The sequence below is a fragment of the Panthera onca genome, chromosome B4 (genome assembly GCF_046562875.1).
Source record: "Panthera onca isolate mPanOnc1 chromosome B4, mPanOnc1 haplotype 2, whole genome shotgun sequence".
NCBI classification, from domain to species: domain Eukaryota; kingdom Metazoa; phylum Chordata; class Mammalia; order Carnivora; family Felidae; genus Panthera; species Panthera onca.
This window is the reverse complement of record NC_138345.1, coordinates 36,095,923-36,108,994: the sequence shown is the minus strand read 5'-3', so window position 1 is coordinate 36,108,994 and position 13,072 is coordinate 36,095,923. Positions and strand designations below refer to the sequence as shown.

Sequence of the window (13,072 nt, the reverse complement as noted above, 5' to 3'; positions counted from 1 at the left end):
ATAGGGCAGTTGAGATGAAGAGATAGTATATACTATAGGTTATAACATGATAGCAAACACCACGTAATCTCAGTGGTTTAACACTGTAAAAGTTAATTTCTCAGTTATGTAGAATCTACTGCATTTCTTGCTGACTCTGAGGTGTTGCTCTCCATGCAGCAATTCAGTGATCTCAACCTACTTAAGTTTTTATATCTTAACTCTGTCACTATGAAGTCTCCTTAGTCATTGCGGCAAAGGAAGAGACAGCTGGAAGATTGAGTGCTGTTTCTTCTATGCTTAAACCCTGAGGTACTTCTACCCACACACCATACGCCAGTCAAACGTCTGTTTTGGGTGAGTAAGTGGAGGTAGTTCCACTAGTTGAGACAATTATTCCAGAAGAAAGACCATATATGGAGGAGAATATGGCACATTGCTTTTCAGGAGAGTTGAATGTAATGTATCTATGGGATATACCCAGGTAGAGATATCAAGAAGCCTATTAGACTGATAAGTATGATGTTTTGGATAAAGATGAGAGCTAGATATTTTGGAGTCATCAAAACAGAAATGCCTATAGTTAACACCATAAAAATAGATTACCTTATTCAAGAGAAAATACAGGCACATTTTACTTTTTACTGTTTTCTGAGATTTATATTAAAATGTTAATTTACACATCCCATTCTTTTCATCCTTACATAATATAACTCAATGAGCATATGCCCACTATACAACTTATTGTTAACTAATTTCAGAATTTACTTTATTGGATATGAACTGCTACAGTTTTTTAATGAGATTTCAGGGCTTTTAAGACCTTTTTTCCATGTTGTGTGTCTTAAAAATGCCTCAAACATTTACGGCATAATATATCACAGGCAGTTGTGATATTATGTACCCCATAGTCATTTCACTATTTTGACATTATGAATTTAATATGTCCCAAGGAGGATGGGGGTATAAATGGTACACTTAATATTTCAAAGAGGTAAAATAAATGTAGGCCAAAGAAATTCCTTAAAGAAAATAATTCAGTCCAAATCCTATCAGTTGCAGGTTATTTTCTTTGTTTCTCTTAAAGCGTCTTAAGTTTTCAATATTTCTGCATTTGATTCCTTAGCAAAACTATGAAATGTCCTTTTGTTTATACTCTTGGGCCAGTTAACCTATTCATTTTAAGTGCCATTTAATTCTTTGATATATTTAGATAGTTGAACTTCAAAATACCAGTAGAAGTTTGTTTTTTTGTTTTTTTTTTTTGGTAAATTATTTCCTTCTAATCATAATAAAAATTCTATATTATGAATAGTAAATGGCTTATTAAAAAACATTTTAACAGAGATAAGTCAGCGTGTTTGGTGATGATCTTATCTCTTGATATAATTAGAACTGATCTTAAAGGCTCGTCCATCAAAAAAAAAAAAAAAAAAAAAAAAAGACCCGATAGAATAAAAATGGCTCATCCGTCAAAAAATAAATAAATAAATAATTAGAACTGATCTTCAGCCAGTAAATTTCTGCATATTTCTAAAACAGTGTAATCCCCAATAACATAAATTAATAGGTTTTAAAAAATCAATTATATAGTAAACACCAAATGTCCATTAACATTGATTAATAAGTCAACAACTTTAAAAATTAGTAAAGTAATTTTTAAGTTATAAAAGTAAATATTAATGTATTGATAAATTACTGAGTTGATAAAATTAGTATTTATTGTCATAAATCTAAATGGGAAGGAGCTACATGTGGGACAAAGAAGGAATTTTTTTTAACCTAAAACAGAAAAGAAAATTCAACATACCTACCTCAACATGCTTAGGAAGCCCAGAGGTATTGTCAATTCTTCTGGAAAGGTGTAGAGGACATTTAATTACAGTAAATCCTTGGTTTGCGAGCATAATTCATTCCAGAAACATGCTTGTAATCCAAAGCACTTGTATATCAAAGCAAATTTCCCCATAAGAAATAATGGATGATTCATTCCACAACCCAAAAATATTCATATAAAAATTATTACAATACTATAATACAAAATAATAAAAGACAAAATATAAAGAAAAGTAAATTAACCTGCACTTACCTTTGAAAACCTTCATGGTTCATGTGAGGGAGACAAGAGAGAGGAGGGTTACTGTGTAGGATGACTTTCACTGTCACTAATGGAATCACTGCTATCTATTGGCTGAATGAAATCTTTTTATGTGCAGCTTTAACAAGGAACCTATCCAATGATAGGTTGGATCCAATTGCTTTTGCCTCCTTTTGAGGATTTCACGGAAATGTGACTTTGCATTGATGCTCACCCACAATCCCGCAGCAAGAAAAAGAGAGAAAGGGAGGGAGAGAGGGAGAGAAAAAGAATAACATTGGCTCAGGTGTGATCATGTGATATTTGGCATCACATACTATTCATATTGCAAGATATCACTAGTTTATCAAGTTAAAATTTATTAGAAATGTTTGCTTGTCTTGCGAACACTCTCAGAACAAGTTACTCACAATCCAAGGTTTTACTGTACTTCTAAAATGAAACTAATGTCAAACATGAGTTTTGGGTGATTAGATGAACCCAGTTGTAACAATAGGGCCATAGTATTTTTCTGTGGTCTTTGGAATCAAGTGATTATTGTCTAAAATTTTTGTTTTGCTACCATGCCCCTTTCCTTTCTAGATCTGTTGCTAGAGAACAGAGGCTTTTGCTGTTTGTTAACAGTTGGTATTTCCAGGTTGCTGGTTTCTCTAGCTCCAAGTCTAGATATATGAACAAAAAGGAAATCCAAGGAACTTACCATTTGTATCATTCTTTGGGTCCCAGTCTCCCTAATCAATCTACTACCTTTTCTCCACCATTTTTATGTTTGTGTGGGTTTGGGTTTGTTTTGGGTATAGTTTTATATGTATATATACATAGCTTATAGACAGTTTTTAGTTGTACTTCTGTATTTCTTACAAGGTTTAGGGAAAAGTATATCTGCTCCATCTTCTGGAAGCGGACGTTAAAGCTAACATTTATTCTTGAAGTAAGACAGGCAGAACTCCTTTTCTATTTAGGAAAACATAGGTGTGTTTTGGGTTTAGACATCAAGTAATAGGCTAAATTGTAGCGCTTATATTTTAGATAATCCAGTGTTTTTGGAATTGTAATTTTCATCACTACCCTTCCCCCAGCCCCAGTCATATATTTATGTGTCTTAGTAAATGTTACTTCTAGTAGCAGACAAGTTTTGCTGTCTAGTATCATTACTTCATTCAGTGTCTAATTTCTTCTCAATGGTCCTTAATCGGTATCCATTCCTTCTTAGTATCTGTATACCTGCGGCTTCTTATTTCTAGAAATCAAAGTTGCTTTTTTTTTTTTTAGATTTTATTTTTAAGTAATCTCTACACCCAGAGTAGGGCTCAAGCTTACAACCCCAAGATCAAGAGTCACATGCTCTACCGACTGAGCCAGCCAGTTGCCCCTAGAAATCAAAGTTTTTAAGATACTTGAGTTTATCAAATTGTAAGTGAATTATTTGAATCATAAATATATAAGATCATTTTAAAGTACTTCTCTGTAATTTAAGAAGTAACTTGGGAGAATGGAGAGGACACCAAGAATCATCATATACCAGTTTTAACAATTTACCCGCATATAAAAGTTTGTACAATCACATAGGTACAGAGAAAGCCTTTCATACTGAATTCTCACAGAATAGGAAGAAAAGGTGGTATTGCAAGCTTTGGCCTTAATGTCAGTTGCTCTCAGTATGAATAGTTTCCAGTAAGAATCTGAATACTTTCATATCCCCTGGGTTTATTTAAATATACTTCCGTGTACATACACTTGAGTGTACAATTTGTAAATAACTTATATTTTGAGTCAGTTTTATTCCTTACTTTCCCACACGTGAACCACGATTTTGTAAAAAGAAAACATAAAATTTCCTCAAAACCTATTACTTTAAGGATTTCTGATTCACATGATCTAAAGTGGTTTTTTTAAATATAATTTCTAATATAATATACACATACAGTGTATACAGTGTGTTCTTGGCTTCAGGAGTAAATTCCCATGATTCATCACTTACGTACAACACCTAATGCACATCCCAACAAGTGCGCTCCTCAGTGCCCCCCACCACCGCCATCAACCCTCAGTTTGTTCTCTGTATTTAAGAGTCTCTTATGGTTTGCCTCCCTCTTTGTTTGAAACTGTTTTTCCCCTTTCCCTTCCCCCATGGTCTTCTCTTAAGTTTCTCAAATTACACATATGAGTTTATCAATTTTTTTTATTCTTTCAAAAAACCAACTCTTAGATTCAGTGATCTGTTCTGCTGGGTTTTTTGGATTCTATATTGTTTATTTCTGCTCTAATATTTATTATTTCTCTTCTTCTGCTGGCTTTGGAGTTTCTCTGCTGTTCTGCTGCTTCTGGTTCCTTTAGATGTTAAAGTGCTTTTTTTTCCGATTACATGTGAAGAAATTTAGTGTCACTTCTCTTTTTTCCTGGCCTTCTATGTCTAGAAAATTTTAACTTATACTCAGCCACCCAGATAGCCTTAGCCATAGATAAAACTCTGTGGTAAATGTTCCCAAATCCTGGCCTTTGTTGATTCCTAGAATAAAAAACAACTGCCTACATGCTCTTTTTTTCTTTAGGTATTATGGTGATTCTCACTGGATCTAGCTAATATTCCCCTTAAACATTCTGATTGCTTTCCAGAATGTAGAGTGACCATATCTTTGAGAATAAATATAGCTGGCAGAAATGATCATGATGATATTAAAACTGGAATAGGGCTACTTTAGGCTTCTTAAAGGATGAGGAAATATGTGCTAGAAAGTAAGGTAGTGATCGGGAATAAAATTTCAGTCGTACTTTGTTTTTGAACAGCCTCATTTTAGACATTAGTTTGGGTCAGTGTAGGCAAGTGTGTGTATGTGTGTGTGTGTGTGTGTGCACGTGGCTGTGCAGTTACATAGCCATGGAATGTCGTGAAATCTTTGCAGTATACACAAAGAGCTAGTAACTGTGGTAGCCCCTTGAAGAGGAACTGTCGGGAGTAGGAGGTAGACATAATTTTATGGTTGTAAATTCTTGTATCACATAAATGTACAAAAATATTCAAAAGAATAATAATTAAGTTATTTAAAATAACAAGGCAGTGATGGGGAGAATTGGTCAGTTTGGGTTTCTGTAGCTGAGATTCTTTATGGTTTCATTTTTCTTGGTGTATAATAGAAAGTGCTTGCCGAATAATAAGCTTCAAGATTTCATCAGTAAACTAAAAATAGTAATCAGGACCAAAATTAAACTACCAAACCGATTTATTTAAGAGTCAAAACGGAATCAGTGGAAAATACACTTCACTGTTATAGAACTTAATTGCCAGTTGAGAAAATAAAATAGGATGTAAAGGTAATCTGACTATGACAGCTGTTGGGCTAAATTCAGCACATGTTTCTTCTAATCTTATTGCCATCCCCTTCCTATTACATTGCCTCACATTGTTCTTTCAAAAGCTGTTCAACCAGTGGAAAAGAAATTTTCCCAACTACAAAGATAATGTTCAGTCATTTGTGTATAAAAAGACAAATATATAGCACAACTCAAGAAAACTTAATGACTGGGGCACCTGGCCAGCTCAGTTGCTAGAGCATACAACTCTTGATCTTGAGGTTTTAAGTTTGAGCCCCACGTTGGGTGTAGAGATTACTAAAAAAATAATAAAATTTAAAAAAAATAATAATGACTAATCTATATTTTTTCATGAAACAAAGTTTAAAACAAAGCTCGAAGGTAATCTGTTGAGATTTTGTTAAATGTATAACCAGCACTGAATTTGACACACCCAACTGAAATTGTTAGGAGTTATGCTTTTTTCATTTTGTGTATCAGATATCAATATAACTAAAGTTTAATTACAGTTCACTATGATAAAATTATTTCCAAGGCTCAACAAATATATGCAGAAGTAATTTTAATATTTTCTTAATAATTGTAATTGGAAATAACCCAAATTAGTAAGGGTAAAATTTATTCACAGTATGTTTTCTAAAATATATCAAAATATTTCCAACTATTATTATTTCTAAAACTTATTTAGGTAGGCTAATAATATTATCACAAACTGAAAAGCAAAGATTAGTGAACTAGATAACTGATTAGAATTCAAACCTTTTCTTTTACTATCTGTGTTCAGATAACTAACATACACCATTTCTTACCTTAACTAAGTATTTTTCTGTGAAATACAGTTTCTCTAATACCTTGTTTGAGCACTGGCATCTTAATATTAAAAGAAAAGATTACAGAATAAATAATGAACTCCTTTTCCTCTGAGTGAGTATGTATGCCTATATTCATGGATATGCATTTACAACTACAGAACTTTATTTTAGTAAGTTTCTTCCTTTCTTTTTCTCTCTCTTCTTTTCTTCAGACAATCTTATTCTGTATGTCATTAGGACCAGAGGAATTTAACTATCTGCACATGCACATGGCATGGTTTAAGAGGGAAAATATCTGGATATAAAATATCTTTCATGTCAGTAAAACATAAAGGACTTCTTCCTTTTGCTTGTTGGTCTTATCTTTAGAGGAGCATAGAACAAGAGCTCCTTAGGAGCACAGAATCATTTATACAATCTGTATAATTTCTAATGTTCTGTGAGCTGTCAGTATTTTAGAGCTCAACCTCATGACTATGCAGGAAGCAAACTTAAAAATCAAATTTCTGAATACTAGACATAGAAACACTAGACTTTGATTATCTTTATGTCTTACAGAAATGGAGAATAAGTTCTTATGACTATGTCATAAGACTATGTCTTCATTCACTTTACATGTATTTAATAAGTAATCTTTGGTGATCAATTCCTTTGGGAGGATTTCATATTCATTCCTAAGAAATATATGAAATACATTCTGCCTTCAAAGTGGATTTGTATGTTCTTTATTAGCACTTCTTTTAAGTTGGTTTTAAACTTAAACTGGGTATCACATATTAAAGATTGTGTTGTATTCTAAGAAAATAACTAGCCAAGTTTATTTTCAGTGCGCATTACTACTAAAGTCAACATGAAAAAGTTTCTTAACCACATTCTTAACCAAAAGTGAGCAAGTGTTTTGCTCACTTTCCGGGTACACCTCTTTGCCCTTTCCTCTCTCCTGTCTCCCAAGAGCTACTTTGTAGAAAACTTTCCATTTGTCATGAAATACCACATGACATAAGAAAAATTACCCTACATATTTCAAGGTCGCCCTAAGTCATCTCAAAAAAGAGAAATTTGGTTAAGTATTTTCTTTGCTGACATTATATACTGGAGAGAGGAAACGACTTACTAATGTGCATGTATTGTTAGGTAAAAATGTGGAGAACCTAAATGCCCAACTATATGAGACTCAGTGTCCATTCAACTGAATACTATGCAGCCACTTAAAATTAGATTTTAGAATAATATTTTTTTTTTTTTGCTTTCAGTTCTTTTGTTTTTATCATAAGTGACTCTTTAATCCCCATCACCTATTTCACCCATCACCTATTTCACCGCATCTCCCCTCTGGTAACCATCAATTTGTTCTCTATAGTTACGAGTTTATTTCTTGGTTTGTCTCTCTCTCTCTCTTTTCTCCCTCTTCACTGCAGGAATAAATTTAATATAATGAATGTGTCAGCCTACTGACTTTTAAAAATTTTATAACTCACATTTTTTGCTTGTAATTTTTAAACCCTGTAGAAGGACCACATTGTTCCATGAATATTTTTAAACTATAAAACATATGTAATAAAAAAATAGCTTAGAGAACAATAAGATACATAAAATAAATAGGACTGTGACAGTACAGAAAATAGTAATATCCATCCATATACTCACCACACAGATTAAGAAACATATGTGAAACTGCTAGAGATAACTGTCACCCATTCCTGATCACATACATCAGTCCTTTACCCTTTCCCACCTTCCACACCACTAATATCTCCTTTTCTGTACACTTGTACTGTATATGTACATACTCCAGAGCAGCTGATACCATTATTTCATATGCTTTTAAGCTTTATGTGAAGGGTATCATGACTTGTAAAACATGTTCTGTCTTTCCATTTGATGTTATTCTTTGGTGCTCTTAATTACTATTTTATGATTTCATTCACAGATCATTTTTGTTTAGAAAAATACGTACTTTCCTAATTTCTTCATATTTTACTAGCTATTGCTATGTTTTCTTTTTTCATATTACGTATTTACTTGGTTAATACTTCTATTTAACAGTCATCTGTCTCATAATTTGTAGATCTCATGGATATTTTAGGCAGTGAGATAATGCAAATATTGAAAGTTTTATCTTTTCCTTTTCAATTTCTATATCTTTGATTTCATTTGATTTCCTTATTGCCCTGGCTAGGACTTTCATTATAATGTTGAATAGGATGGGGCACCTGGGTGGCTCAGTCGGTTAAGCATCCAACTTCAGCTCAGGTCATGATCCCATCGCTTGTGAGTTTGACCCCCTCATTGGGTTCTGTGCTGACAGCTCAGAGCCTGGAGCCTGTTTTGGATTCTGTGTCTCCAGCTCTGTCTGCCCCTTCCCTGCTTGCTTGCTCTCTCTCTCTCTCTCTCTCTCTCTCTTTTTTCTCTCTAAATAAGCAAACATTAAAAAAAAACTTTTTTATTAAAAAAATAATGTTGAATTGGAGCAGTAGTAAAAGTTCTTTTTTGTCCTTCAATTTAATGCTTTCACTTCAAAACTTTAACCATTATGCAAGATGTTTGCATTACCTACATAGTGAAATGAGAGAGTTCATGTACTGTTGATTTATTAATATTTAATATTTCTTCTTGCATCATTTTTGGTAAGTTATTTTTTAAGAAAAGTATCCCCTTTACCTAAGTATGCAAATGTATTGGCATACGTACAGTATTTGATGGTTTTTAAAATTTCTGTCTATAGTTATACCTCCAATTTGGTTCCTTCTATTATGGGTCTATGTCTTTTATTCTTGACATGTTTTGCTGAACATTTATCTATTATTAATTTCAAAGAACCTGATTTTTATGTTGTTATTTCTATTTTTAAAAGTTCATTGGGGTACCTGGGTGGCTCAGTTGGATAAGCATCCAACTTTGGCTCAGGTCATGATCTCACGTTCATGGGTTTGAGACCCGTGTCAGGCTCTGTGCTGACAGCTCAGCTGGAGACTGCTTTGTATTCTGTGTGTGTGTGTCTCTCTCTCTGCCCCTCCCCTGCTCATACTCTGTTTCTCAAAAAATAAAACGTTAAAAAAATTTAAAAAAAATTTTTTTAAGTTCAGATAAACAACTAACATTATACCACAAGGACTAGACAAAGAAGAAACTTAGCTGAAATTTAGTAGAGGAAGGAAATAACAAAGAAAAAATCAGAAATAGATAAAATAGAGACCAGAATAAACAATAACGTAACATTGAAAGTAATGACCAGTTTAAAAAAAATAATAAAATTGGCAATGCTTTAACTTCATTAGTTAAGCGAAAAAAAGAGAAGTCTCAAAAACCAAAATGAGAAATGGAAGAGAAAATAATACAACAGATAACCACAGAAATACATAGTGTGATAACAGATTACTGTAAACAATAATAACAAATCAGATAACTTAGGAAAAAAACATAATTCCTAAAAACACACATGTTACCGAGAATGAATCATTAATCTTGACTCCAAAAAAAATAAGAAATCTTCTTAGACCAATAACATGAAAGAATGAAAGTTGAATTAGGAAATCAAAAATCTCCCAGCACAGAAAAGTGCAAGACTATGTGGCTTCATTGGTGGATTCTACCAAACCTTTAAAATTTTTTTAAAAACTGGGGCTACTGTGTGGCTCAGTTGGTTAAGTGTCTGACTCTTGATTTCAGCTCATGTCATGATCTCACAGATTGCAAATTCAAGCCCTGATGGGTCTCATCACTGACAATACAGAGCCTGTTTGAGATTCTCCCTCTCCCTTTCTCTCTCTCTCTCTCTCTCTCTCCCCCCCCCAAATAAATAAATAAACTTAAAAAATTTTTTTTAAACATTAAAAAAAATAATGACAGTGGTGCCTGGGTTGACTCAGTTAGTTAGGCATCCGACTCGTGGTTTCAGCTCAGGTCATAATCTCACGGTTCATGAGTTTGAGCCCTGAGTTTGGCTCTGTGCTGACAGTGCAGAGCCTGCTTGGGATTCTCTCTCTCTCCCTCTCTCTCTGCCTCCTCCTCCCCCCCTCTCAAAAAAAAAAAAAATGAATAAACTTAAAAATAAGTAAAAAATTAAAAAATAATGACAATCTGGGTGGCTCAGTCAAGCATTCAACTCTTGATTTCAACTCAGGTCTCTCTCACTCTGTATCACAAAAAAAAAAAAAAAATAATAATCTTTATCAAAATCTTACAAAAAATGGAATAGAGGAAACACATTCAAAATCACTCTATGAGGCCAGCATCACCGTGATACCAAAGCAGGATAAAAACAATACAGAACAAAAAAATCTAGTTTGCCCAATATAAGAATTGCTACACCAGCTTTCTTTTGACATCCATTTGCATGGGACATGTTTCTCTACCCCCTCACTTTCAATCTGCAGGTGTCTTTAGGTCTAAAATGAGTCTTCTTATAGGCAGCAAATAGATGGGTCTTGTTTTTTTAACCATTCTGACCCCCTATGTCTTTTGATTGGAGCGTTTAGTCCATTTACATTCAAGGTAATTATAAGTAGATATGTATTTATTGCCATTTTATTACTTGTTTTGTCATTATTTCTGGAGATTTTCTCAGATCCTTCCTTGTCTTTGTCACTTTTGGGCTGTCCTTTACACTCAACGAATCCCCTTTAATATTTCTTGCAGGGCTGATTTAGTGGTCACTAACTCCTTTAGTTTTTGTTTGTCTGAGAAACTCTTTATCTCTCCTCTTCTAAATGATAGCTTTGCTGGATAGAGTGTTCCTGACTACAGATTTTTCCCATCCAGCACTTTGAATATATCATGCCAGTCTCTTCTGGCTTGCCATGTTTCTGTGGAGAAATGTCCAGCTAGGCTTTGAGTTTTCCTTTGTAAGTTAGGGACTTCTTTTGCTGCTTTTAAGACTTTTTTCTTTACCACTATATTTTACAAATTTAATTACAATATGTCTTGGTGTTGGCCTGCTTTGTTGATTTTGATGGGAGTTCTCTATTCCTTCTGGATCTGGATGTCTGTTTCCTTCCCCCAGATGAGGGAAGTTTCCTGCTATCATTTCTTGAAATAAATTTTCTGCCCCCTTTTCTGTCTCTTCTTTTGGGACTCTTATAAGATGGATGTTACCATGTTTGAAGGAGTCACTGAGTTCCCTAAGTTTGTTCCTGTGTTTTATAATTCTTCTTTCTCTCTTTTGTTCAGCTTCTTTATTTTCCATTATTTTTTCTAGGTCACTAATTCATTCTTCTGCTTCTTCCAGCCTGCTGTTCATTGCATCACGCCTGTTTCCAATCTCATTTATGACATTCTTCATCTATGATTGATTCTTTCTTAACTCTTTTATACTGGTGATAAGGGTCTCACTGATGTCATCTATTCTTTTCTCAAGCCCAGTGCGTATCCTTAATGATTGTTACTTTAAATTCTCCATCAGGCCTGTTACTTACATCTGTTTTGCTTAGATCTCTGGCCGTGACCTTATCTTCCTCTTTCATTTGGGATGAATTTCTCCATCATGGCATTTTGTCTAAGTCTCTGCCTTCTTCTCTGTGTTAGAAAATCCAGTTATGTCTCCTGCTTCTCAAACTATTGTCCTTAGGAAGGAGTCATGTAGTGCCCCGGCCTAGCACTTCAAGAAATGTCTCTGGTATGTGCTGCATGCACTCTGCTTTTGTGTTTTGGCTGATCTGTCCTTCAGGCCAGTCATCTGCGGAGGTTCCTCCTTGCCTGCTGTGAGCAGTGTTTGGTCCCTGGCCTGATTGTGGCAAGTTTTAGCCAGGTATACTCTGGTCTGGTTGTGAAATAAAACCTGACACCAGCTCCACCAGAGCTGAGGCCCTATAGAACTCTCTGGTCGGGAGATGTGATTTATTTTGAAAAACTGAATGCTTATTGATGGTGTAAAGAAAAGCTATTGAATTTTATATATGTAGCTTCTGTCTAATCATCTCACTGAACTTTATTATAAGTTGTAACAGTTTTTCGGTTGATTCTCTTAGATTTTGTAGGTATGTCATTTCACTTACAGAACTATTCCCCCTAATGTTTATGGTCTGTATATAATATAACATACCCCCAAATTGAATAGTTGTTTAAAAAATGAGTAGTTTTTATAGTAACATGGAAATATGGGTCATACATATCATGAAGTGAAAAAAGAGTTACAGAGTCCTATCCTAGATATAATATAATCCAGTCTTTATTGTATTTTACTTTTTTAAACCTTTTTTTTTTTTTTTTTTTTAAGTGGACCTTACTCCCATGTGGGGCAATGAATTCATGAATCTGAAATCAAGAGTTGCATGCTGTACTGACTAAGCCAGCCAGGCACACCATTCCAGTCTTTATTTTTAAAAATAAAGCAAGCACTGGGGCACCTGGGTGGCTCAGTCAGTTAAGCATCCGACTTCAGCTCAGGTCATGATCTCATGGTCCGTGTGTTCGAGCCCCATGTTGGGCCCTGTGCTGACAGCTCAGAGCCTGGAGCCTGCTTTGGATTCTGTGTCTCCCTCTCTCTCTGCCCCTCCCCCACTCATGCTGTCTCTCTGTCTCTCTCTTGAAAATAAATAAACATTAAAAAGATTTTTTTAAATAAAAAATAAAGCAAGCACTGCATAGAGGGCTTAATTTGGGAAGATTACTCTTTCCCTCCAAAATCTCTATACTAATTTTGGTGCCTGTCATAGTTTGCTTGGGCTGCCATAACAAAATACCATAAACTGGATGGCTTAAACTGCAGAAATTTATTTTCTCACAATGCTGGAGACTGAGAAGTCCAAGATCAAGGTGCCAGCTGATTCAGTTCCTGGTGAGAGTTCTCTTCCTGGCTTGCAGAAGCCAACTTCATAATGTTTTCTCCTATAGTGGGGGTGGGGGGGTGGTGAATGAAAGTGAGAATGAGAAT

The 13,072-nt window shown here is 34.4% G+C and overlaps 1 protein-coding gene across 13 annotated transcripts in view; it reads left to right on the top strand.

The window, feature by feature from the left end:
* Positions 1-13,072, top strand: part of ERC1 (ELKS/RAB6-interacting/CAST family member 1) — a 523,992-nt gene that overhangs the window by 419,795 nt on the left and 91,125 nt on the right. The window lies entirely within an intron of this gene.